Raw genomic sequence first — 25,000 nt, 5'->3', positions numbered from 1 at the left:
CGTATCGAGGCCACTGTTACGGCCAGAGGTGGTTGTTCTGGGTACTGATTTCTCAGGATCTATGCACCCAAATTGCGTGAAAATGTAATCACATATCAGTTCTAATATAATATATTTGTCCAATGAATACCGGTTTATCATCTGCATTTCTTCTTGGTGTAGCAATTTTAATGGCCAGTAGTGTAGTTTCCTACGTGATTACGACCACATGACGGTGATTGACAGATTTTGAATGCGGACTGGCAGGTGGCGGTAGGCACATGGGACATTCAATTTTAAAAATGGTAAGGGAATTCATTATTCTGAGATTCGCAGTGTCAATAGCGTGCCGAGAATACCAAATTTCAGGCTTTACCTGTCACCACGGGTATCGCAGTGGCCGACGGCCTTCACTTAACGTCCGACGGCAGCACACTTTGCATAGAACTGTCAGTTCTAATGGAGAAGCAGCTCTGCGTAAAACAATCGCAGAAATCCATGTGGAGCGTGTAACAAACATGTCCCTTAGGAAAGAGTGGCGAAATTTTCCGGTAATGGGATATGGCAGGAAGCATCCGACGCGAGTGCTTTTGCTAACAGCACAACATCGCCTGCAGCGGATCTATTCGGCTCGGGAGTATATCGGTTGGACCCTAGACGACTGAAAATCCGTAGCCTGGTCCCTATTTCGGATGTAGGAGCTGATGGTAGGGCTTGAGTGTGGCGCAGACCTAGCGAAGCCATGGCCTCAAGTTGTAAACAAGGCATTGTGCAAGCTGGTGATGGCTCCATAATGGTGTGTGTTGTGTTTACATGGGATGAACGGGATCGTCTGATCCAACTGAATCGATAGTAGGCTGCAAATCGAATTGTTCGACTTCTTGAACACCATTTGCAGCCAAACAACGACAGAATATTTATGGATGACAATGCGCAATGTCAATGGGCCACAAATGTTTGCCACTGGTTTGAAGAACATTGTGCACAACTCGAGAGCATGATTTGGCCACCCAGATCGCCCGACATGAATCCCAACGCCCATTTATGCGACATAATAGGGAGGTCAGTTCGGCCACAAAATCCTGCACCGACAACACTTCCGCAGTTGTGGACGGCTACAGAGGCAACATGGCTCGATATTTCTACAGGGAACTTCAACAACTTGGTAAGTCCGTGCCACGTCGAGTTGCTGCACTACACCGGGCAAGAGGACGTCCGACGCGATACGAGTATTAGGAGGTATGTCATGGCTTTTGTCATCTCAGTGTGTTTATCGCTGTCTGACAGTGCATCTATTCATGCTTTCCTTCACCTGCCAGCACTGCATTTCCAGTGTCTCACCGTAGGAAGGTAGACGTATTCAAAAGTTCTAGGCTTACTATTTTAATGCAATGACCTTTTATTCTGAAAGTGGCATAAATCCATGCCGGCCGGTGTGGCCGATCGGTTCTAGGCGCTTCAGTCTGGAACCGCGCGACCGCTACGGTCGCAGGTTCCAATCCTGCCTCGGGCATGGATATGTGTGATGTCCTTAGGTTAGTTAGGTTTAATAAGTTCTACGTTGTAGGGGACTGATGACCTCAGATGTTGAGTCCCACAGTGCTCAGAGCCATTTGAACCATAAATCCATCCCGTTTAAGGACGAGAGGTCATATGAAATAATTTTACAGTAAATTAATCACAAATTATATATTATCATGTAGAGGGGAAATTGAACATTTATTTCAACAACAGAACTGTCTGTTGTATTAGTACCACACGTACAGTAGTACACCAAAACTGTGTAGCTACACTTGAATTATTTCGTCGCATGGCATCAAGTATAAATCACCTACACAGCTGAATCTTAGTAATTTCGCCATGAGACGCCAAGCATATATGAACTGCAAAGTTATATTAAATTCTTCTGGTACTTTTAAACAAGCATATTCTGCTTGTGGTTCCCTGTATCAAAATTGACACTGCCTACGTGCAGCGGAAATTTCATATTTGTTTATATTTTTTAACAGCACTGCGTTTTAGTTGAAATCTGCTTTTCTCAGCTGAATTTAGCTGCAAATGAATGTAAGTTATAGATACTGCGACACACAAACGATTTTGACATGATCGAATATCTTGAAAAGTAATTCTCTTCGTCTGGAGAAATCCGTCGTAACTCGTGTAAAGTAATATAAAATATTCTTTTGTTACGTTGTGAAGACTTGGTGCTGTGACAGATTCCGTCGTTTCCATCCAATGAAGTATTGTCATATGTTCAGAAAACCTTTTGGTTACGTGACCTTACCAATTTACACTGTTGTATACACTGAAGCGGCAAAGAAACTGGCACAGGCATGCGTATTCAAATACAGAGATATGTTTACAGGCAGAATGTGGCGCTGCGGTCGGCAACGCCTATATAAGACAACAAGTGCTTCGCGCAGTTGTTAGAACGGTTGCTGCTGCTGCTGTGGTGTCACCGCCAGACACCACACTTGCTAGGTGGTAGCTTTAAATCGGCCGCGGTCCATTAGTACATGTCGGACCCGCGTGTCGCCACTGTCAGTAATCGCAGACCGAGCGCCACCACACGGCAGGTCTAGAGAGACGTACTAGCACTCGTCCCCAGTTGTACGACGACTTCGCTAGCGACTACACTGACGAAGACTTTCTCTCATTTGCCGAGAGATAGTTAGAATAGCCTTCAGCTAAGTCCATGGCTACGACCTAGCAAGGCGCCATTAACCAATTCTAGAGAGAGTCTCACTTGTATCATCAAGAATGCTGTATATGAATGATGGATTAAAGTTAAGTATTCCAGCAGCTACGTACTTTTCTTATAGCATTCATTACGTATCCTGTTTCAGACATAACGCCAGCCGGGGTGTGTAAACGCGTGCCTTTCGGTTACCCGTCTCTGTGGACTGGCTGTCTTGTCAGTCCACTACAGCTGCAATGGCAGGTTATCAAGACTTAAGTGAGTTTCAGCGTGGTGTTTACAGTCGGCGCACGAGCGATGGGACACAGCATCTCCGAGGTAGCGATGAAGTGGGGATTTTCCCACACGAGCATTTCGTGTGTGTACCGTGAATATCAAGAATCCGGTATTACGTCAAACCTGCGACATCGCTGCGGCCGGAGAAAGATCCTGCAAGAATGGGACCAACGACGACTGAAGACAATCGTTCAACGTGACAGAAGTGCAACCCTTCCGCAAATTGTTGTAGATTTCAGTGCTAGGTCATCAGCAAGTGGCAGCGTGCGAACCATTCTACGAAACGTCATCGATATGGGCTTCCGGAGCCGAAGGTTCACTCGTATGCCGTTGATGACTGCACGACACAAAGCTTTACGCCTCGACTGGGCCCGCCAACAGCGACACTGGACTGTTGGTAACTGGAAACATGCCGCCTAATCGGACGAGTCTCGTAACAAATTTTATCGAGCGGATGGACGCGTACGGGTATGGAGATACGCTCATGAATCCATGGACCCTGCATGTGAGCAGTGGGCTGGTGAAGCTGGTGGAGACTCTGGAATGGTGTGGGGCGTGTCGAGTTGGAGTGGTATGGGACTCCTGATACGTCTAGATACGACTCTGACAGGTGACACGTACGTATGCATCCTGTCTGATCACCAGCACCCATTCATGTCCATTGTGCATTCCGATGGAATTGGGCAATTCCAGTAGGACAATGTGACATTCCACACGTCCATAATTGCTACAGAGTGGCTCCAGAGACACTCTTCTGAGTTTAAACACTTACGCTGGTCACCAAACACCCTCGAAGCACGAACATTATTGAGCATATCTGGGATGTCTTGCATCGTGGTGTTCAGAAGAGATCTCCACCCTGTCGTACTCTTGCGGATTTATGGACAGCCCTGCAGAATTCATGGTGTAAACTCCCTCCAGCACTACTTCAGACATTAGTCGAGTCGATGCCACGTCGTGTTGCGTTACTTCTGCGTGCTCGCGGGGGCCCTACACGATACTAGGCGGGTGTACCAGGTTCTTTGGCTCTTCATTGTACCATAATTTGTAAACGAACAAATTGTATCCATGTATTAAATGACAACTTCCCAAAACAGAAAGCGTGTATCGGCGATTGTGCAAAACGTAGACGATACAGACGATAGAACACTTTCGTAAGTTCCGGCCCAGCACACATTTCTAAATTGCCATATACGAGGGCAGTTCAATAAGTAATGCAACACATTTTTTTTCTCGGCCAATTTTGGTTGAAAAAACCGGAAATTTCTTGTGGAATATTTTCAAACATTCCCACTTCGTCTCGTATAGTTTCATTGACTTCCGACAGGTGGCTACACGGTACGGAGCTGTTAAAATGGCGTCTGTAACGGATGTGCGTTGCAAACAACGGGCAGTGATCGAGTTTCTTTTGGCGGAAAACCAGGGCATCTCAGATATTCATAGGCGCTTGCAGAATGTCTACGGTGATCTGGCAGTGGAAAAAAGCACGGTGAGTCGTTGGGCAAAGCGTGCCGCAAGGTCAAGCAAGACTGTCTGATCTCCCGCGTGCGGGTCGGCCGTGCACAGCTGTGACTCGTGCAATGGCGGAGCGTGCGAACACACTCGTTCGAGATGATCGACGGATCACCATCAAACTACTCAGTGCTCAACTTGACATCTCTGTTGGTAGTGCTGTCACAATTGTTCACCTGTTGGGATATTCAAAGGTTTGTTCCCGCTGGGTCCCTCGTTGTCTAACCGAACACCATAAACAGCAAAGGAGAACCATCTGTGCGGAATTGCTTGCTCGTCATGTGGCTGAGGGTGACAATTTCTTGTCAAAGATTGTTACAGGCTATGAAACATGGGTTCATCACTTCGAACCTGAAACAAAACGGCAATCAATGGAGTGGCGCCACACCCACTCCCCTACCAAGAAAAAGTTTAAAGCCATACCCTCAGCCGGTAAAGTCACGGTTACAGTCTTCTGGGACGCTGAAGGGGTTATTCTGTTCGATGTCCTTCCCCATGGTCAAACGATCAACTCTGAAGTGTATTGTGCTACTCTTCAGAAATTGAAGAAACGACTTCAGCGTGTTCGTAGGCACAAAAATCTGAACGAACTTCTCCTTCTTCATGACAACGCAAGACCTCACACAAGTCTTCGCACCCGAGAGGAGCTCACAAAACTTCAGTGGACTGTTCTTCGTCATGCACCCTACAGCCCCGATCTCGCACCGTCGGATTTCCATATGTTTGGCCCAATGAAGGACGCAATCCGTGGGAGGCACTACGCGGATGATGAAGAAGTTATTGATGCAGTACGACGTTGGCTCCGACATCGACCAGTGGAATGGTACCGTGAAGGCGTACAGGCCCTCATTTCAAGGTGGCGTAAGGCCGTAGCATTGAATGGAGATTACGTTGAAAAAAAGTGTTGTGTAGCTAAAAGATTGTGGAATAACCTGGTGTATTTCAATGCTGAATAAAACAACCCCTGTTTCAGAAAAAAAATGCGTTGCATTACTTATTGAACTGCCCTCGTACAATAGTTGCAGTGAATATTATAATTCAAACAAGATAATTCAATCCAAATAAATTAATTAGTTTTCTAAAAGTCAGAGACAGTTTAGACATTGTTTAGAAATAGAACCTTTGAAAGGACAATGAAAACAAGCAAATGAGGACAGGCCTCCGCCTAATAGAACAAGATACAGCCCAACAATGAGCTTCTTGAAGGTAGTAAAATGTTAGGGAGAATAAGCTCCGTCCGAAGAGGCCTCAGAAGGCCCAACAGTGACGACCGACCGCCGTATGACCTCACGCGATAGGCGACAGTGGATGCAGATATAGAAGGCTATGTGGTGAGCACACCTCTCTCCCGGCCGTTTGCAGTTTTCGTGACCGGAGCCGCTACTTCTCAGTCAAGCAGCTCGTCAGTTGACCCCACAAGGGCTGAGCGCATCCCACTTGCCAACAGCACTCGGCAGAGCCAGACGGTCACCCATCCAAGTGTTAGCCGAGCCCGGCAGCACTTAACTTCGGTGATCTGACGGGAACCGGTGTTACCGCTGCGGTAAGGCCGTTGGTCGCTACACAGAATATTAGGGTAAATATAGAGAGAGTGCTTGGTGGAAATACAGGGGTTGTACGATGTGAGAAATATGTGCTTGAACAGAAATGCAGGCTCTAGCCAAGCCTGGAAGTTGCGCTGCTGTATTTTACCACGAACGGCAGCCTTACAATGTCCTAAATGCGTTGCAAGCTTCAGTCGTTATTAAAACAGTATTCCGTGTAGTTGTGAGTGCATTATGTCGGAGCTAAGTGAGTTAGAACGCGGGTAAATTTCTGGCGTCCGTATGGTGGGTGCATTCGTTATTAAGGTAGGCGAAGTGTTTGGTACTGTTGTTGATAATTCTTCCAGGTTATATGGCCGTGGTCCATGGAATACTTCTATTCCTAAAGTTTCGTCCAATACTTCGTTGGACGTCCTCAGAGGTATGGCTGGTCTCAGCAGGACTAGCCATACCTCTGAGGATGTCCAACGTAGTATTGGACGAAACGTTAGGAATAGAAGTATTCCATGGACCACGGACATATAACCCGGAAGAATTATCAACAACAGTACCATCCGGTCGTGAAAGCCCTCATTGCATGATTAGAAGTGTTTGGTGTTTTAAGAGGCATCGTATGGAAGATTTATACCGCATACACGGGAAGCAAAAGAACTTCTTTCGCTAAGTCACAATATGGACGAAAGTATGCGTTTAGTAACTGTAGCAGACGGTCATTGAACGGGATTGTGATGAAAAATAAGAGGACAGCTGCAGAAGTCACTGCTGAGCTGAATGTCACGCTCATGAACCTTGTCACACCAAAACAACACAAGACGAACCCCATAAGTTGGGAATTCCAAAACCACAGATCAGTGTTGCAGATGTCCGCAACAGGAAAACGGAGCAATGGAAGAAAGTCATTTGGTCGGGTAAGTCTTGTTTCACACTATTAACAGCTTCTGGCTGCATTCACGTCAGGCAGACATCGTCCCAAGCCTATGATGCAGACCGCATCCTGCCGGGAGTAGAATATGGCGTGGGTCGTGTGACGTCTGGGCAGCCATATTGCGGTATTCCATTGACCCCGTCGTTACTCAATAAGGTCACGTTACCGCTAAGGATCGTGTAGCCATTTTATTTATTAGACCCATCCCATGATACAATGTTTGTTCCCCTGTGGTAATGTTGTGTCACAAGGCAGCCGAGCCGCTATTCACACAGGTCACATAATCCAGGACTGGTTTTGTGAGCACGAGGATGGACTGTCGCAGGTCCCCTGGCCATCATTGTCACCAGATCTCCGTATCATTAAGCACTTATGGCCGACATTGGAGAAATGGCTATCTACCTCCACCACCATTTCTGAAGCAGCCACTATTTTGCAGTAAGGATGGTATAAGGTCCCCTTGAAAACTGTACAGGATCTGTATTGATCCATCCCTTGATCAGTGGAAGATGGTCTGAATGCCGACGGTTTTCCCGCACTAAATTAGGCATGGTAATGTGTTGCGTTTTCGTTGTTATCACGTTTTTGTCAACATCTTGCATGAATGTGATACAATGAAGATAATTATGGTAGCAACGTGTAGGAAATATCTTGTTTCTGAATATAAGGTATTTGAAAAACAATCATTGGGTTGGCAGGGTTCAGTTTTGGCGGAAATAAATATACCCACAACTGGCAGGAACTTCAGTAATAATGAGGATAATAAAAATAGTAGCAGATTCTAGCTGAACTTGAGAGAGGCAGTGATTCAGAGGAAATAAACGCTAATGTAATCACGGCCAGCGAAACAGTCTCGCAACTGAGGTTACTGACGTGTCACCACACTTTGTACTGGGCCGTCGGCGGTACAGCCAGCATGTGCACCGTGGGGATTTCGTCACGACCAAGCCGTGAGTGCGCAACATACGAGCCACTATCTCAAATGGTTCAAATGTCTCTGAGCACTATGGGACTTAACTTCTGAGGTCATCAGTCCCCTAGAACTTAGAACTACTTAAACCTAACTAACCTAAGGACATCACACACATCCATGCTAGAGGCAGGATTCAAACCTGCAACCGTAGCGGTCGCGCTGCTCCAGACTGTAGCGCCTAGAACCGCTCGGCCACCCCGGCCGGCAGCCACTCTCTCTCTCAGAGGTTAAACAGGGAGTGAGATTTTCAAGTACCGCCACGTCAAGACCGTATCGCTAGTTGGGAGGTTCGGGAGGAGCTGCGGCTAACAGGCATTTGTTGAGCTGAGGACAAGCATCCCTTTTCACTAAAGCAGGATGTGTCAGTAGAGTTGTTAAACTACCGAAGACTACAGTAGACTCTCGTAAGGCAGTCTACACAGCGGTAGTTTCCCTAGTAGCTTAGGTTAGTAAAAATCGTAACCGCATCACCTGTAATCTGGGTATGTTGCATACTAGTTGGGCGTTACCTCATCTGGATCACTCTGTCTGCATATGCAGACAGTGTGTTACTAGGTTCCCCCAGAGAACCGAGCAAGGTGGAACACAGGGAAGCCCACAGGATTCGCATTCGGGCGGACGATGGTTCAAACTCCCGTATGGCCATCCTGATTTAGGTTCTCTGTGATTTTCCTAAATCTCTTCAGGAAAATGCTGAGATAGTTACTTTCAGAGGGCACAGCCGACTTCCTTCCCCGTCCTTCCCTAATCCGATGGGACCGATGACCTCGCTGTTTAGTCCCTTCCCTCAAATCAATCAACCCACCACTCACCAAGCAACCAGAAGTGATGAAACACAATATTTATAGCAAAATCGAAACTGTCAATCTTTCATTAAGGTTTTATTCGAAAATTGTTGAATTGTGTGCTGGAGGGAACTGACACCATGAATCCTGCAAGGCTGTCCAGAAATCCGTAAGAATACGACGCCGTGGAGATCTCTCCTAAACAGCTCACTGTAAGGCATCCCAGATATGCTAAATAATGTTAATGTATGGCGAGTTTGGTGGGCACCGTAAGTGTTTAAACTCAGAAGAGTGTTCCTGGAGCCATTCTGTAGCAATTCTGGACGTGTGGGGTGTCGCATTGTCCTTCTGGAATTGACCAAGTCCGTCGGAATGGACAATGGACATGAATGGGTGCAGGTGATCAGACAGGGTGCTTACGTACGTGTCATATGACAGAGTCGTATCTAGACGTATCAGGGGTCCCGTATCACTCCAACTGCACACGCCAGACACCATTACAACACCTCCACCAGCTTGAACAGACCACTGCTGACATGCAGGGTCCATGGATGCATGTGCTTGTCACCATACCGATACACCTCCAGCTGCTCGATATAATTTTAAACGAGGCTCGTTCGACCAGGCAACACGTTTCCAGTCATCAACAGTCCAATGACGGTGTTCACGGGCCCAGGTGAGGCGTAAAGCTTTGTGTCGTGCAGTCATCAAGGGTACAGGATTAGGTCATCGGCTCCGAAAGCCCATATGGATAAGTTTCGTTGAATGGTTCACACGTTGACTGTTGTTAATGGCCCATCATTGAAATCTCGAGCAATTTGCGGAAGGGCTGCAGTTCTGTCACGTTGAACGATTCCTGATATTCACGGTACACTCGCGAAATGGTCGTATGGGGAAATCCACACATCTTTGCTACCTCGGAGATGCTCTGTCCCATTGCTCGTGCGCCGACTCCAAAACCTCGTTCAAACGCACTTAAATCTTGATAACCTGCCATTGTAGCAACAGTAATCGATCTAACAACTGCACCAGATACTTGTGTTATACAGGTTGGTTCATTGATAGTGACCGGGCCAAATATCTCATGAAATAAGCATCAATCGAAAAAACTACAGTGAACGAAACTCGTCTAGCTTGAAGGGGGAAACCTGATGGCGCTATGGTTGGCCTGCGAGATGGCGCTGCCATAGGTCAAACGGCTATCAACAGCGTTTTTTTAAACAGACCCCCATTTTTTATTACATATTCGTGTAGTACGTAAAGAAATACGAATGTTTTAGTTGGACCACTTTTTTCGCCTTGTGGTAGATGGTGCTATATAGTCACAAACGTAAGTACGTGGTATCACGTAAGATTCCGCCAGTGCGGACGGTATTTGCTTCGTGATACATTACCCGTTTTAAAATGGACCGTTTACCAATTGCGGAAAAGGTCGATATCGTGTTGATGTATGGCTATTGTGATCAAAATTGCCCAAAGGGCGTGTGCTATGTATGCTGCTCGGTATACGACATCATCCAAGAGTCCGGACCGTTCGCCGGACAGTTAAATTATTTAAGGAAACAGGAAGTTTTCAGCCACATGTGAAATGTCAACCACAAATGATGATGCCCAAGTAGGTGTTTTAGCTGCTGTCGCTGCTAATCCGCACATCAGTAGCAAACAAATTGCGCGATAATCGGGAATCTCAAAAACGTCTGTGTTGAGAATGCTACATCAACATCGATATGTCTATGCACCAGGAATTGCATAGCGACGACTTTGAACGTCGTGCAAAGTTCTACCACTGGGAATAAGAGTAATTACGGGACGATAACAGATTTTTTGCACGCGTTCTATTTAGCGACATTCACCAACAGCGGTAACGTAAAGCGGCATAATATTCGTTATTGAGCAACGGAAAACACACGATGGCTGCGACAAGTAAAACATCAGCGACCTTGGCGGGTTAATGTATGGTGCAGCATTATGGGAGGAAGGATAATTGGCCCCCATTTTATCGATGGCAATCTAAATGGTGCAGTGTATGCTGATTTCCTACGTAGTGCTCTACCGATGTTACTACGAGATGTTTCACTGCATGACAGAACGGCGATGTACTTCCAACATGACGGATGTCCGATGACAGGTGGATTGGTCGTCGAAGCAACATACCATACCCCCCCCCCCCCCCCCAAACACACACTCGTTTTCCGGATCTGATGTCCCCGCATTTCTTTGTGTGGGGAAAATTGAAGGGTATTTGTAATCATGGTCCACCGACAACGCCTGACAACATGCGTCAGCGCATTGTCAATGCATGTGCGAACATTACGGAAGGTGAACTACTAGCTGTTGAGAGGAATGTCGTTACACGTATTTCCAAATGCATTGAGGTTGACGGATATCGTTTTGAACATTTATTGCATTAATGTGGTATTTACAAGTAACCACGCTATAACAGCATGCGTTCTTAGAAATGATAAGTTCACAAAGGTACATGTACTCACATTGGAACAACCGAAATAAAATGTTCAAACGTACCTACGTTCTCTTCTTAATTTAAAAACCTACCTGTTACCAAATGTTCGTGTAAAATTGCGAGACATATGTTTGTGACTATTACAGCGCCATGTATCACAAAGTGAAAAAAAAGGTCCATCTAAAACATTCATATTTCTTTACGTACTACACGAATATGTAATAAAAATGGGGATTCCTATCTAAAAAAAAAAAAAAACGCAATTGACATCCGTTTGACCTATGGCAGCGCCATCTGGCGCGCCAGCCATAGCGCCATCTGGTTTCCCCCTTCAAGTTAGACAAGTTTCGTTCTTTGTAGTGTTTTCGTTTGACGCTTATTTCGTGAGATATTTGGCCCCATCACTATCAATGAACCACCCTGTATAGACGTTGCCGACCGCAGCGCCGTCTTTTGCCCTTTTACGTATCTCTGTATTTGAATAGGCATGCCTATACCAGTTCCTTTGGCGCCTCAGTGTGCTTCACGTGAGCCAGCGTGCCAGTTTTACAAATATACAACCCATCGAATCTCTGGATACGTCTAAAGTGTTGGAAAACTTTGCTGTTAGGTTCGTATAGTACCTTACACGCACAACTGTATAGACGCAAAATGTGAGCAGTTTTCGCCTAGTCTTAAACATCGCCCTTACGGTGTCGTGGACGTACTACGACCTTCAGGTGACTTTTCAATCGAACGCTCGCAGCGCAAATACAGGGAGAGACGGTGAAGCAGCGCTTCTTTTTGAACGCGCGGACTGAGAAAGCGCTCCGCGGTCTGCTAAAAGCGGCAGCGGCAGCGGCGGATCACTGTGTCGGCCCACGCGATCGAGGGCGGCCGTCTAGAGGGGCGTCGGAATCAGGGCGGCATTGTCCTCGCTTCCGCAGCTCTGCGCCGGAGTCGCCGCGACTGCCGCCAGGTGACAGCGGGCGCTGATGCAGCCCAGCCACTGCATGCCGAGGCGGACACACACGTAGCTGCGGGCTTGACAGACACGCACGTGCAAGTTTCTCTGTGTGGCTGATCCCGGCGGAGGTTCGAATCCTCCCTCGGGCATGGGTGTGTGTGTTTGTCCTTAGGATAATCTAGGTTAAGTAGTGTGTAAGGTTTCACACACATTTGAACATTTTTGCAAGTTTCTCTGTACAAGAATGCACCAATCCCCTTCGCCTTCACACAGTCCAAACGTGCTCGTACAGGCATCAGCTTCTGCTTCGAATACTCCGTCCGTCCAAAACGTTTCGACACTGATTTTCATACTGGTATGTAACCGACATCAGCGCAGCAACTATGGTGGAAAGTTGAACTAGCAACTAGCAGCTGTAAAGAACAGATGCGCATACGATCAGTCACTTGTGAGGAGCTTGTGTTAAGCAGTGGACGTGCGGACTATAGTGTGTCAACAGTATCTGCCACAAATCAAAATCGAACACCATGAGTAAATCAAATATTCAAGACCTTATACAGAATGTTTTGGGGAAGAGAAAAGTGTATGCAAAGTTTGTCTTGCAGTCCTTGTCCCCTGAACAATAATAACAACGACGCGTTATACCTGCCGCGAGTTGTTTGAAATCCAAAACGCTGACAATTCTTACGAGAAAAAAGTAAGGATACGAACTTACCAAAAAATGACGGAGTGCAGAAATTCACATGAAGGGCCAACACTTTGACGATATAACCGAGATTCAAGCTAATGTGAAGTGCGAGTTGAATAAAATCCCAAAGAAGAATTTTTCTGACACTTTCTCATCCAGAATGAGATTTTCACTCTGCAGTGGAGTGTGCGGTGATATGAAACTTCCTGACAGATTAAAACTGTGTGCCCCGGACCGAGGCTCGAACTCGGGACCTTTGCCTTTCGCGGCAAGTGCTCTACCAACTCCAATTGAAGCTGTGAGGACGGGTCGTGAGTCGTGCTCGGGTAGCTCAGATGGTAGAGCACAATCTGTCAGGAACTTTCTCATCGTTTTACAAATGTTAAGCGCGTCGTATTCGAGAGGGCGACACTACGTTGAACACCGTAAACATTAAAACCACTGTATTAACCTTCTTCTAATTTTATTAATCCATTCTCGAAACTTCTTGGACTGATGGTGAGTTCGAAAGTCGGCGATTTGCTCATTTTTGCCGGCTTTGCCATTCCGGCCCGAACGTCTCTCTCTCTCTGTGAATGTGTTTCAGATCAGGTTTTTTTTCTGTGTAACGTATAAAATAAACGATAGGACTGTTAATTTAGTTAAGTAAGCATAAGAAATGTTACTCTAGAAATGAACTAAAGGACTATTAATTTAGATAGATAAGCATAAGAAATGTTATTCTTTCAAGAGAGTTATGAACACAGTTTACTGCGTTAATTTCCAAATGTGATAACATGAAGTTGTATGAAATGTGTCAATCAATCATACCACATCTCACTTCGCGTTAAAGGAGACTCTTTTAATATGTGACAACATGACGATAATACACTGACACATTTTATACTACTTGATGATGTTCAGGATGCATAATTGGCATTGTTATGTATCCTTGATGAAGCTGTTAGTGGATCAACCACAACCGTGCTCAACTGCCGAAACCGGTAAAGTGAACATTGCGGTTATTAAGCAATTATTACGTAACAAATTAGTACCACTTGGCTTTACAAACTTTCGCCTCGAGCCCAACCTTTTCGAGCGATAGATTTCACAATTCAGTTCAGCTGTACAACAGTTGTTCTGCCCATGCAGTCTATCCTTGTATTCCTGAGAATGTCTAAAACGATGTTCCTGTTAACATAGTCAAACATTTTCCAGTTGTCTACGAAACTTATCGTAGTTTTTTAATCGAAGGTCAATTTTTTCTCAATGACTTGACGTGTGACAAGCGATGCTTCTCGATTCCATCGAAATGGAAAAGAATTACGCTTTAATTCGTCCTAGCGGTAGTTTAAAGTGTCCTTGATAGGCTCTTCATTCTATAATTTTCAAATATCTTAGCATTTGTGGGCTTGAGTATTGGGTATGATTGTCATGTGTGTCTGTCCAATGAGGAGCAATTTTTTTATCACTTCTGTTAATTTCTTGTAACAGAATCTCCCCAATAATGGAATTATTACGGAATGGCGTGAGGTATTGCAATATTAAAATGTACAGTACTATCAAAATCGCATCACAGAACCGCTTAGCTACTGAGCTTGCATTACTTTGTTGTTTAACTACTATTCCCTGCGAAAAACCTATACCTTGCATCGTCATCTGTTTTCAGCACCTTCTCCATCCCATAAGATTCCTTCACCTGTATGTAATCCTTCTCGATTGCAAAATTTCGATCTGTTTCTTCTATTTTCGTAGTGAAATAGTTACACACCTGTAAACTCCAGATTATTTAAAGAATCAAACTCTCATATCTGCAACAGCTTAAACGCGTAATTACTTTAAAAATAAGTTAATGTGTTAAATATTTCACGTTGACTATGTAAGCAAGAAGTCGTTTGGAAAAAATTTGAAACTGGGTTTAAAGTTTGCTGAAAGTCGCTAAGTGTTGTCATTACCAGGCACTGACTGCGTATAGCCTAAGTAATTTGTCTGGGTAATTTACACTCCCTTTTATACAGCTGCTTGTTTTTCACATATTTTAAAACTATGGCGTCATATCTTCTGAACTGTGTGTCGTACAATGGTATGATCTTGCAGTTCAACTCAGTGGTATATATGGATACTGTCTGATAAATTTATTGCGAATACTGTTAATAGTAAAGAAGCACTAAATTAAGACATTATGCCTGATGCGGCGTTTCCAGTCCGAGAACAGCGCAACATTCGTAAGCGTTAAAACTTTTTCATTTTACGGCAGTTGTCAGAGAGAAAAAGTTTCGTAAAGGTTTGAAATCAGATATAAAGTTTGTTGGATATCTTCCTCAAATACTGGAAGAATATAGTCTGGGTAATTTGCATTTCACGAATTGAATTGCGTCGAGACATATACACAGTTTGTAATGTTAAGCCATTACCGTAATGTTATACCCCTTAATGAGAAGATTATGATAGATTCTAAATTGCTAAAATCGGGCGATAATTATGTGAAATATTTAAAATTGAACGCTTACAGAAGCCATTAGAAAGGCTGCCCTCAACTGAGACTGCGTCACTGTGCATCGGGTTCTCGTAATATGGATTCACAACGACAGCCAGAGATTACTCGCGAACGAGTGTGAAAGTCGCATTGTGCGGAGTTTTTACATTTACTTTACTGACAGCCCAGTCACTGCCAAATGTTCGCAGGTTTTCGTGCTGTAACATGGAGCTTGGAGATGTAGAAGGGGAAAGATCGATAGTTTAGTTACACTTTGCAGCAACTTGGCCGGTTCCCGAGTTTCTCGCAGTGACCAGAGGAAGCCTTGAAAATTACGGAACGCGTAACGGACGCCAGGTGATAACTTTTGCACCCGGACGTTTCTGAGTTAACTTTTAGCTAACTGAGCAGTGTGACACAAAGGAGAAAGTGGTTCCGCTAAGAAAAAGCTCTGATATTTTAAAAATACACGTGGTGCAGAATTTTCCGCCCCACTACATGCAAGAGTTTCGTCCGTCTTCATTATACCTGCAACAAACTGTCACCAGCTTGTAAGTTTCACAACGTAGATAGTTTCTTCTGTTGTTGTTATTTAGATCGTGGCACACAAGTCAATGATACGGTCAAACTTTCTTTCTTTCAAATGGTTTGTGTATAAAAATGAAGAGCAAAAACTGCGGCCACTTGACGTTACAAATGCGTGTGATTACGCTCAATAGGGTTGCAAGCCTACAATGTCCTCGCTGGAGGTTTGAATCTTCCAGGGGATGTCAGCAGTGTCAAAGGTTGTCAAGTACATCTATATCTACATCTACATAGATACTCCGCAAACCACCGTACGGTGCGTGGCGGAGGGTGCGCTGTCATTTCGTCTCCTGTTCCACTCGCAAACAGAACAAGGGGAAAATGACTATCTGTATGCCTATACGCTTATCTTCGTGGTCCTTACGCGCAGCGTGGCTTGGTGGCAGTAGAATCGTTCACGAGTCAGCTTCAAATGCCGATTCTCTAAATTTTTTCTGTAGTGTTTTTCAAAAGGTTACGTCGCTTCCCCGCAGGGATTCCCATTTCAGTTCCCGAAGCATCTCTGTAACACTTACGTTTGTTCGAATCTACCGGTAACAAATCTAGCAGCCTGGCTCTGAACTGCTTCGATGTCTTCTTTCAATCCGGACTGGTACTGATCCAAAACATTAGAGCATCTCAAGAAGAGGTCGCACCAGTGTCTTATTTGCGGTCTCCACTCTTTCCTAAAATTCTTCCATAAATCGAAGTCGACCATTCACCTTCCCTACCACAGTTCTCATATGCTCGTTACACCTCAAATCGCTTTGCAACGTTACGCTCAAATGTTTAAACGACTTGCCTGGGTTAAGCAGGACACTAGTAATACTGTATCAGAGCATTACAGGTTTGATCTTCCTTCCCCTCCGCATTAACTTACATTTTTCTACATTTAGAGCTAGCTGCCTTTCATCACAGCAACTAGAAATTTTGTCTAAGTCGTCTTGTATCTTCCTAAGGTCACTCAACTTCGACACATCACCGTACATCACGGCATCATCAGCAGACAACCGCAGATTGCTGCCCATCCCGTCTGCCAAATCATTTATGTATATAAAGAGCAACTGTTGTCCAGCCAAAATAATGTGGAATGAAGTTTACGACGATCGGCTGCAACCCCGAAATTTTTTTAAAAAGTTGATTCGCCGGGAAAATTTCAAATGTTACAACTGCGGTCCTGTCACACTTCCCTGGATCACTCCTGACGATACACTCGTCTCTGATTAATACTCGCCTTTCCGAGATCGATGTCTGAAATACTCCTCTTTGATACAGACAAGGGAGGGATTGAGTCAATAATTAAATCTCTGAAGGCGAAGGGATGACATGGATACGATGCAGTAGCTTGCAAAATATTCAAGTCCTGTGCTGCACATGTTAGCCCTGTATTTAGCCATATTTGTGAGTTTTTCTTTAGGAATGCTCAGTTTCTGAACGATTAAAGTACTCAGTAGTAACGTCACATAATAAAAAGGGAGAAAGGCATAATGCAGACAATTTTAGACATATTTCTATGCCACAAATGTTTGCTAAAATTATTGAAAAGGCTGTGTATTTATGGATAATTGTTCGTTTTATATCACACGATTTGCTATCGAATATAGAGTTCGGCTTTAGAAGTAGTTAAACAACTGAAAATGCTATATTCTCTTTTCCCTTTGAGGTACTGGTTAAACAAAAGGTTTCGAACGCTAGGCATATTTTTTGATTTGGCAAGGCGTGTGATTGTGTTGATGACACAATATTGCTCCAGAAGTTGGGCCATTACGGAATCCGGGGAGTAACTGACAATTGGTTCACCTCTTATTTTAGCAAAAGACAGCAAAAGGTCACTATTCACAGTGTTGAGAATGACTGTGATGTGGGATCTGAGTGGGGTACGGTCAAGAGGGGGGGGTGTCCCAGGGATCAGTATTGGGGCCACACCTGTTCCTTATTTATGTAAATGATATGCCCTCTAGTATTATGGGTAACTCAAAAAGATTTCTGTTTGCTGAAGACACTAGCTTGGTAGTAAATGATGTTGTGTGCAACATTGGCTCGGTTTCAGATAGTGCAGTTCATGAGATAGGTTCATGGCTTGTAGAAAATTAACTAACGCTAAATCACAGTAAGACCCAGTTTTTGCGGTTTCTAACACATGATTCAACAAAACTCAACGTTTTCATTTCGTAGAATGGGCATATGATTAGTGATACTGAACAGGTGAAATTTCTAGGTGTTGAGATCGGTAATAAACTGTCGTGGGAAACCCCCGTTTAGGATCTTGTCCAAAGACTTAATGCTACCATTTTTACTATTCGAACGGTATCTGAAGTGAGTGATCGTTCGACACGAAAATTAGTCTACTTTGCTTATTTTCATTCGCTTATGTCGTATGGTATTATATTTTGGGGTAACTCTTCCCATCCAAAAAGGATATTTTTAGCTGAGAAACGGGCCGTTCTGGCAATAAGTGGTGTAAGTTCACGAACCTCTTGTCGATCCCTGTTCACTAGTCTTGGTATTTTGACATTGGCCTCTAAATAAATATATTTTTTTACCGTCGTTTCTTGTAGACAATATCAACTTATTCCCAAGAATAAGCAGCTTTCACTTAGTTAATACTCGGCAGAAATCCAATCTCCATTTGGATCGTACTTCCTTAACTCTTGTGCAGAAAGGCGTGCGGTATACTGCTGCATCCATTTTCGATAAGCTACCACAAGAATTCAAAAATCTTAGCAGTAGGCTAATGCACGCGCTTTCATATCGAAACTGAAGAGTTTCGTCATGTGTCACTCCTTATATTCTGTCGAGGAGTTTCTTGACAAATTAAGCTGATTCTTGTTGTATTGTTGATTGCATGTACTTAAACTTATAGCCTGGCTTTTTTCGGGTTCTTAAACTGTTTTGTGTGTTATTACTTTTATGATGTAATTTCATGTACTGACATGTATCATGACCTTGGAGATTTGCTCCTCAGTTTGGTCCTACGGAACTTGACGTGTAAATAAATAAATAGGACAACTTACTGGTTTCTATTACTTAAAAAGTCTTCAAGCCACTCGCATATATGTGAACTTATTTCTTATGCTCTTACCTTCGTTTACAGCCTCCAGTGGGGCACCGTGTGAAATTCTTTCCGGAAATCTAGAAATACAGAATCTGCCTGTTGCTCCTCATCCATAGTTCTCAGTATGTCATGTGAGAAAAGGGCAAGCTGAGTTCCGCACGAGCGATGCTTCTAAAACGATGCTGATTCCTGGACACGAGGTTCTCAATCTCAAGGAAGTTTATTATACTCGAACTAAAAACATGTTCAAGGATTCTGCAGCAGACAGAAGTTAGGGATATTTGTTTGTAACTTTGCGGATCCGTTCTTTTAGCCTTCTTATATACTGGATTCCTGTTGCTCATTACACTTCGAACTGTCGTTTTCGACCGCGAAATGTGTGGGAATGAACGCCCCAGGGAGAGGGATCGTTTCATTCACGGCTTGTTTTGCTCCCACCTCCGTCCCCCTCCCCGCCCACCCATGGCCTTTTGGTGTTGATTCCGAGCGGCGGAGTGTGTGAAACGTTTGACTGCCACCACTAAGGAAACCGCGTAATTTCAACTCAGGATTTGGCGGCTATGTATTTCATGGCAGAGGCGCCAAAGGAAGAGGGTGAAATGTGGGTAAGACATTACTACCGTGTGACTTGATGACCTTCCTATCTTGTGGTGGGTCCACTGTGGCGTTGGACAGAATTGTGGTGAAATTTAGATCCAGTGCGACACCATTAACCCATCTTACACCTGGCACGAACTTTTGAGCTCTGCCCTTTTTTTCATGTATGTCGACATCTCGGTGTTTGAATCGTCGCCAAGCTCGAAGATGACGTCACAAGGCGCTACGCTTTCGCATCATTACAGAGGAATGGTGCAAGCAGCTTTCAGCTAAATTGCAAACATATGTCTCACACTGCCAGACAATTACGGGGTTTAGAAAATGTGATCCCTTGTGTAGCGTACTGTATAAACGTTACAAGAAAGAGGGAACGATACGGAGATACCAGTCTAATAAACTTCAGTATTACTTCTTCAGTTCTCTTAGAAATCAAAAATCGTGAGCGTCTGTTTATAACTACTGAGACTATAAATAGCAAAGTACATTAGAAGCGGCTACCGAAAATATTATGTGAACACGGAATATTGATTTCGCAGAGCAATGGAGCAGTTTATTTTCGAACGCCCGTCTCTTTCTTTACAGACTGTCTCGATTCATATGTAGCGTCAGTCTATCGGAAACACGTTCGATGGCGGTTGATTTATTCGGCGTCACACAGCCAGTGCGTAACATAAAGCGTCCCCTGCTATCTCAGACCCGTCGCAAACAGGCGGTTTGCCTCTGCTGTGGAGAAGCGGTCGCGATCGTGTTTCGGAACGGCTGTCGTAAATCAGAACGGCTCTTCCTCCAACCGACGTTAAGGACCCATTTAGCGATATGCAAACGCAAAAAAGTACATGGGTCCTTCGTGTTAGCGTCACAGTCAACACATGTAATGACCTTTACCTAAAAACACATCCTGCACAATTCGCGGTGTTTTCTTTAGCGCTAGTAAAATACGTCTGCCACAGTAATCATTCATCGTTGTTTCAGAGCACTTGCACTGCTGACTAAAATAGTCTGCTATCGTGTTTATGACTGGAACGTGACTAGACTTACAATTTGGCAGTTTTGAAATCATGCATACGATGCAGATTTCTGCTTGTCGTTGGGTCGCTTTAATATTTCACAGTGTGAACTGTAATTACCAGTATGTGTTCAGATCAGTACGTATTTGTTCAGACGCTCCCCAGACACATTAATGTAATCACCTGTCCAAAGCATGAGTAACCTACTTTTGCAGCACACACGGCTGCGAGACGTGCGGGAAGAGAATCAGTGGTGTTCTGGAATGACCGACAGAGATGTAAGGCCATGCCGACTCCAGTGTTGTGTCCAGCTGTCCTAGGTTTCCCGGATGAGAAACTATAGTGTGAACAACCACGTCGACGTGGTGTCATGGATTCTCGATTGGATTTAAAACCGCGCAATTTAGTGGCCACGAAAGCACGACAAACTAATCCTCGTGCTCTTCAAACCAAGCACATGCACTACTGGCCATTAAAATTGCTACACCAAGAAGAAATTCAGATGATACACTGGTATTCATTGGACAAATACATTATACTAGAACTGACATGTGATTACACTTTCACGCAATTTGGCTGCATACACCCTGAGAAATCAGTATCCAGAACAACCACCTTTGGCCGTAATAACGGCCTTGATACGCCTGGGCATTGAGTCAAACACAGATTGGATGGCGTGTACAGGTACAGCTGCCCATGCAGCTTCGACACGATATCACAGTTCATCAAGAGTAGTGACTGGCGTATTGTGACGAACCAGTTGCTCGGCCACCATTAACCAGACGTTTCCAGACGTTTTAAATTGGTGAGAGATCTGGAGAATGTGCTGGCCAGGACAGCAGTCGAGCATTTTCTGTATCCAGAAAGGCCCGTACAGGACCTGCAACATGCGGTCGTGCATTATCCTGCTGAAATGTAGGGTTTCGCAGGGATCGAATGAAGGGTAGAGCCACGGGACGTAACACATCTGAAATGTAACGTCCACTGTTCAAAGTGCCGTCAGTGCGAACAACAAGTGACCGAGACGTATAACCAATGGCACCCCATACCATCACGCCGGGTGATACGCAGGTTTGGCGATGACGAATACACGCTTCCAATGTACGTTCACCGCGATGTCGCCAAACACGGATGCGACCTTCATGATGCTGTAAACAGAACCTGGATTCATCCGAAAATATGACGTTTTGCCATTCGTGCACCTAGGTTCATCGTTGAGCATACCACCGCAGGCGCTCCTGTCTGTGATGCATCGTCAAGAGTAACCGCAGCCGTGGCCTCCGAGCTGATAGTCCATGCTGCTGCTGCAAACGTCGTCGAATTGTTCGTGCAGATGGTTGTTGTCTTGCAAACGGCCCCATCTGTTGACTCAGGGATCGAGACGTGGCTGCACGATCCGTTACAGCCATGCGGATAAGATGCCTGTCATCTCGACTGCTAGTGATACGAGGCCGTTGGGATCCAGCACGGCGTTCCGTATTACCCTCCTGAACCCACCGATTCCATATTCTGCTAACAGTCATTGGATCTCGACCAACGCTAGCAGCAATGTCGCGATACGATAAACCGTAATCGCGATAGGCTACAATCCGACCTTTATCAAAGTGGGAAACGTGATGGTACGCATTTCTCCTCCTTACACGAAGCATCACATCAACGTTTCACCAGACAACGCCGGTCAACTGCTGCTTGTGTATGAGAAATCGGTTGGAAACTTTCCTCATGTCAGCACGTTGTAGGTGTCGCCACTGGCGCCAAACTTGTGTGAACGCTCTCGAAACCTAATCATTTGCATATCACCGCATCTTATTTCTGTCGGTTAAATTTCGCATCTGTAGCACGTCATCTTCCTGGTGTAGCAATTTTAATGACCAGCAGAGTACTTCTGAGGTTTCAAAAATGACAATGCTAAAAGTAAAAGGCATATAGAAAAATCACACATATCGATGAATGGAGCGTCTCAAAATCACACATATCGATGTTTCCTGAACGATTAAAGTACGCCGTTTTATAAAAAGGGAGAAAGGGATAATGTAGACAATTTTAGATCTATTTCTACACCATCAGTGTTTGCTAAAGTTATTGAAAAGGCCGTGTATGTAAGGATAATTGATCATTTTATGTCACATGATTTGCTATCGAATGTATAATTCGGCTTTAGAAGTCGTTTAAGAACTGAAGAATGCTATATACTGGATGGGTTAAACAAAAGGTTTCGATCACAAGGCATATTTTTTGATTTAGCTAAAGCGTTTGATTGTGTTGATCACACAACATTGCTCTAGAAGTTGGACCATTACGGAATAAGGGGAGTAGCTCACAATTGGTTCACCTCTTACTTTAGCAAAAGACAGCAAAAGGTTATTATTCGCAATGTTGAGAATGGCTGTGATGTGGGGTCTGAGTGGGGTACAGTCAAGTGAGGGGTGCCCCAGGGATCAGTGTTGGGGCCACTCCTGTTCCTTATTTATATAAATGTTATGCCCTCAAGTATTATGGGTAACTCTAAAATATTTCTTTTTGCTGATGACACTAACTTGGTAGCAAAGGATATTGTGTTCAACATTGGCTCCGTTTCAAATAGTGCAGTTCATGACCTAAGTTCATGGCTTGTAGAAAATAAAGTAACGCTAAATCACAGTAAGACTCCGTTTTTACAGTTTCTAACACACAATTCAACAAAACCTGACACTTTAATTTCGCAGAATGGGCATATGATTAGTGAAGCTGAACCCTTCAAATTTCTAGTTGTTCATATAGATAATAAACTGTCGTGGTAATTCCGAGTTCAGGATCTTGTTCAAAGACTTAATGCAACCATTTTTACAATTCGAACGGTATTTGAAGTGAGTGATCGTTCGACACGAAAATTAGTGTACTCTGCTTATTTTCATTCGCTTATGTCATATGGTATTATATTTTAGGGTAACTCTTTCCATTGTAAAACGATATTTTTGGCTCAGAAACGGGCAGTTTGATGAATAAGTGGCGTAAGTTCACGAACCCATTGTCGACCCCTGTTCACGAGTCTGGGTACTTTGACATTGGCCTCTAAATAAATATATTCCTTACTGTCATTTCTTGTTAACAATATTAGCTTATTCATAAGAATAAGCAGCTTTCACTCAGTTAATACTCAGCAGAAATCAAACCTGCATTTGGATCGGACTTCCTTAACTCTTGTGCAGAAATGTGTGCATCCATTTTCAATAAGCTACCGCTCGAACTCAAAAATCTTGTTAGTAATCCACGCGCATTCAAATCGAAACTGAAGAGTTTCCTTATGGGTCGCTTTCTGTCAAGGTGTTCCCTGAAAAATTAAGCTGATTCTCGTTGTATTGTTGGCTGCGTTTACTTAAAACTATGGCTTGTCTGTGTTCGGGTTCATAAACATTTTATTTTTATCTGTTATTACTTTTATGTTGCAATTTCATGTAGTGACACGTTCCATGACATTGGAGATTTGGTCCTCACTTTGGTCCTACGGAACTTGATGTGTAAATAAAAATAAAATAAAAAACTACACCACACTTCCAAGACGTATAAAATGTTACACTATTTACGATAGAGGATAGAGGACAACTCTAGGTACGGTACAGTCCGACACAATGCTGCTCTGATGTTACGCATTTCATACAGTATGACGACTGTGTGTTATGCTAGTCACATATTGAAAACACTACACACATTACACGCCTAACTTGTTACGTCTTCAGTATAAACAGTTACTTTTAGACCGTTCTTAAATTATGAGTGTTATCGATTACTTCGTATAAGACGCTCTTTCCCCATTCCTATTGGCTTCATTGGCAAACCAGAATTTTCTTATCTCGACGTCTCGAGACTCAACTGTGTAACGAAGAATGTAACATACAATATTACAGGTGGCTGAATGCTTGTCTTTTAATATACGCCTATGACTGAAACACGGTCAAAAATAGTATTCAAGGTATACTACTGTAAAGACACTAGCGAACCCGACAACTGTTTGCAGTTACTAAATACAGTACGCACAGGAATTGGATGTACGGCTTAACCTGGGGTAATCGGGGGCATTTTTGGGATTTGTTTAAGAACGCAAATTTCGGCTCCTTGTTGCGACTTCTCCCACTTTGGAGACATGGAACTTGACTTTATAGCAAATCGTATAAACTATGAATGAAAAAAACGCCTTTGTCTACGTTTTTGGTTTTTAGAGTTTTAAAGGAATTTTTTTTAATTTTTTTTTGTAGGTAGTGCAATTACAGAACTTCAGAATATGCAACACTTTTCGCTTTTTTGCGTCTTGAAAGGAAAGAGTATAAACTGGTTTTCCGAACTACCCGTTTGTGAATGGGTGACATAGAACTGACCATATGAAAAATTTGTCTAGTTGTTTAAATATCCTGCTATCGTAGTTAAAACCGACTGCTAGGAAGAAAACAAAACACATTCACACACACACACACACACACACACACACACACACACACACACACATACACACACACCACTTTTTTGTGTGTGTGTATGACCGTGTGTGTGTGTGTGTGTGT

The 25,000-nt window shown here is 44.0% G+C and overlaps 1 protein-coding gene and 1 pseudogene across 1 annotated transcript in view; both read right to left on the bottom strand.

Annotated features, from left to right (window-relative positions):
* LOC126094957 (prothoracicostatic peptide-like) overlaps window positions 1–25,000 on the bottom strand; it is a 701,489-nt gene that overhangs the window by 445,359 nt on the left and 231,130 nt on the right. The window lies entirely within an intron of this gene.
* LOC126096175 (5S ribosomal RNA) lies at window positions 5,904–6,022 on the bottom strand (annotated as a pseudogene).

This window comes from Schistocerca cancellata, chromosome 8 (genome assembly GCF_023864275.1).
Source record: "Schistocerca cancellata isolate TAMUIC-IGC-003103 chromosome 8, iqSchCanc2.1, whole genome shotgun sequence".
Classification (NCBI taxonomy): Eukaryota; Metazoa; Arthropoda; class Insecta; order Orthoptera; family Acrididae; genus Schistocerca; species Schistocerca cancellata.
The sequence above is the reverse complement of the archived record's forward strand: the minus strand, read 5'-3'. Positions and strand labels throughout refer to the sequence as shown.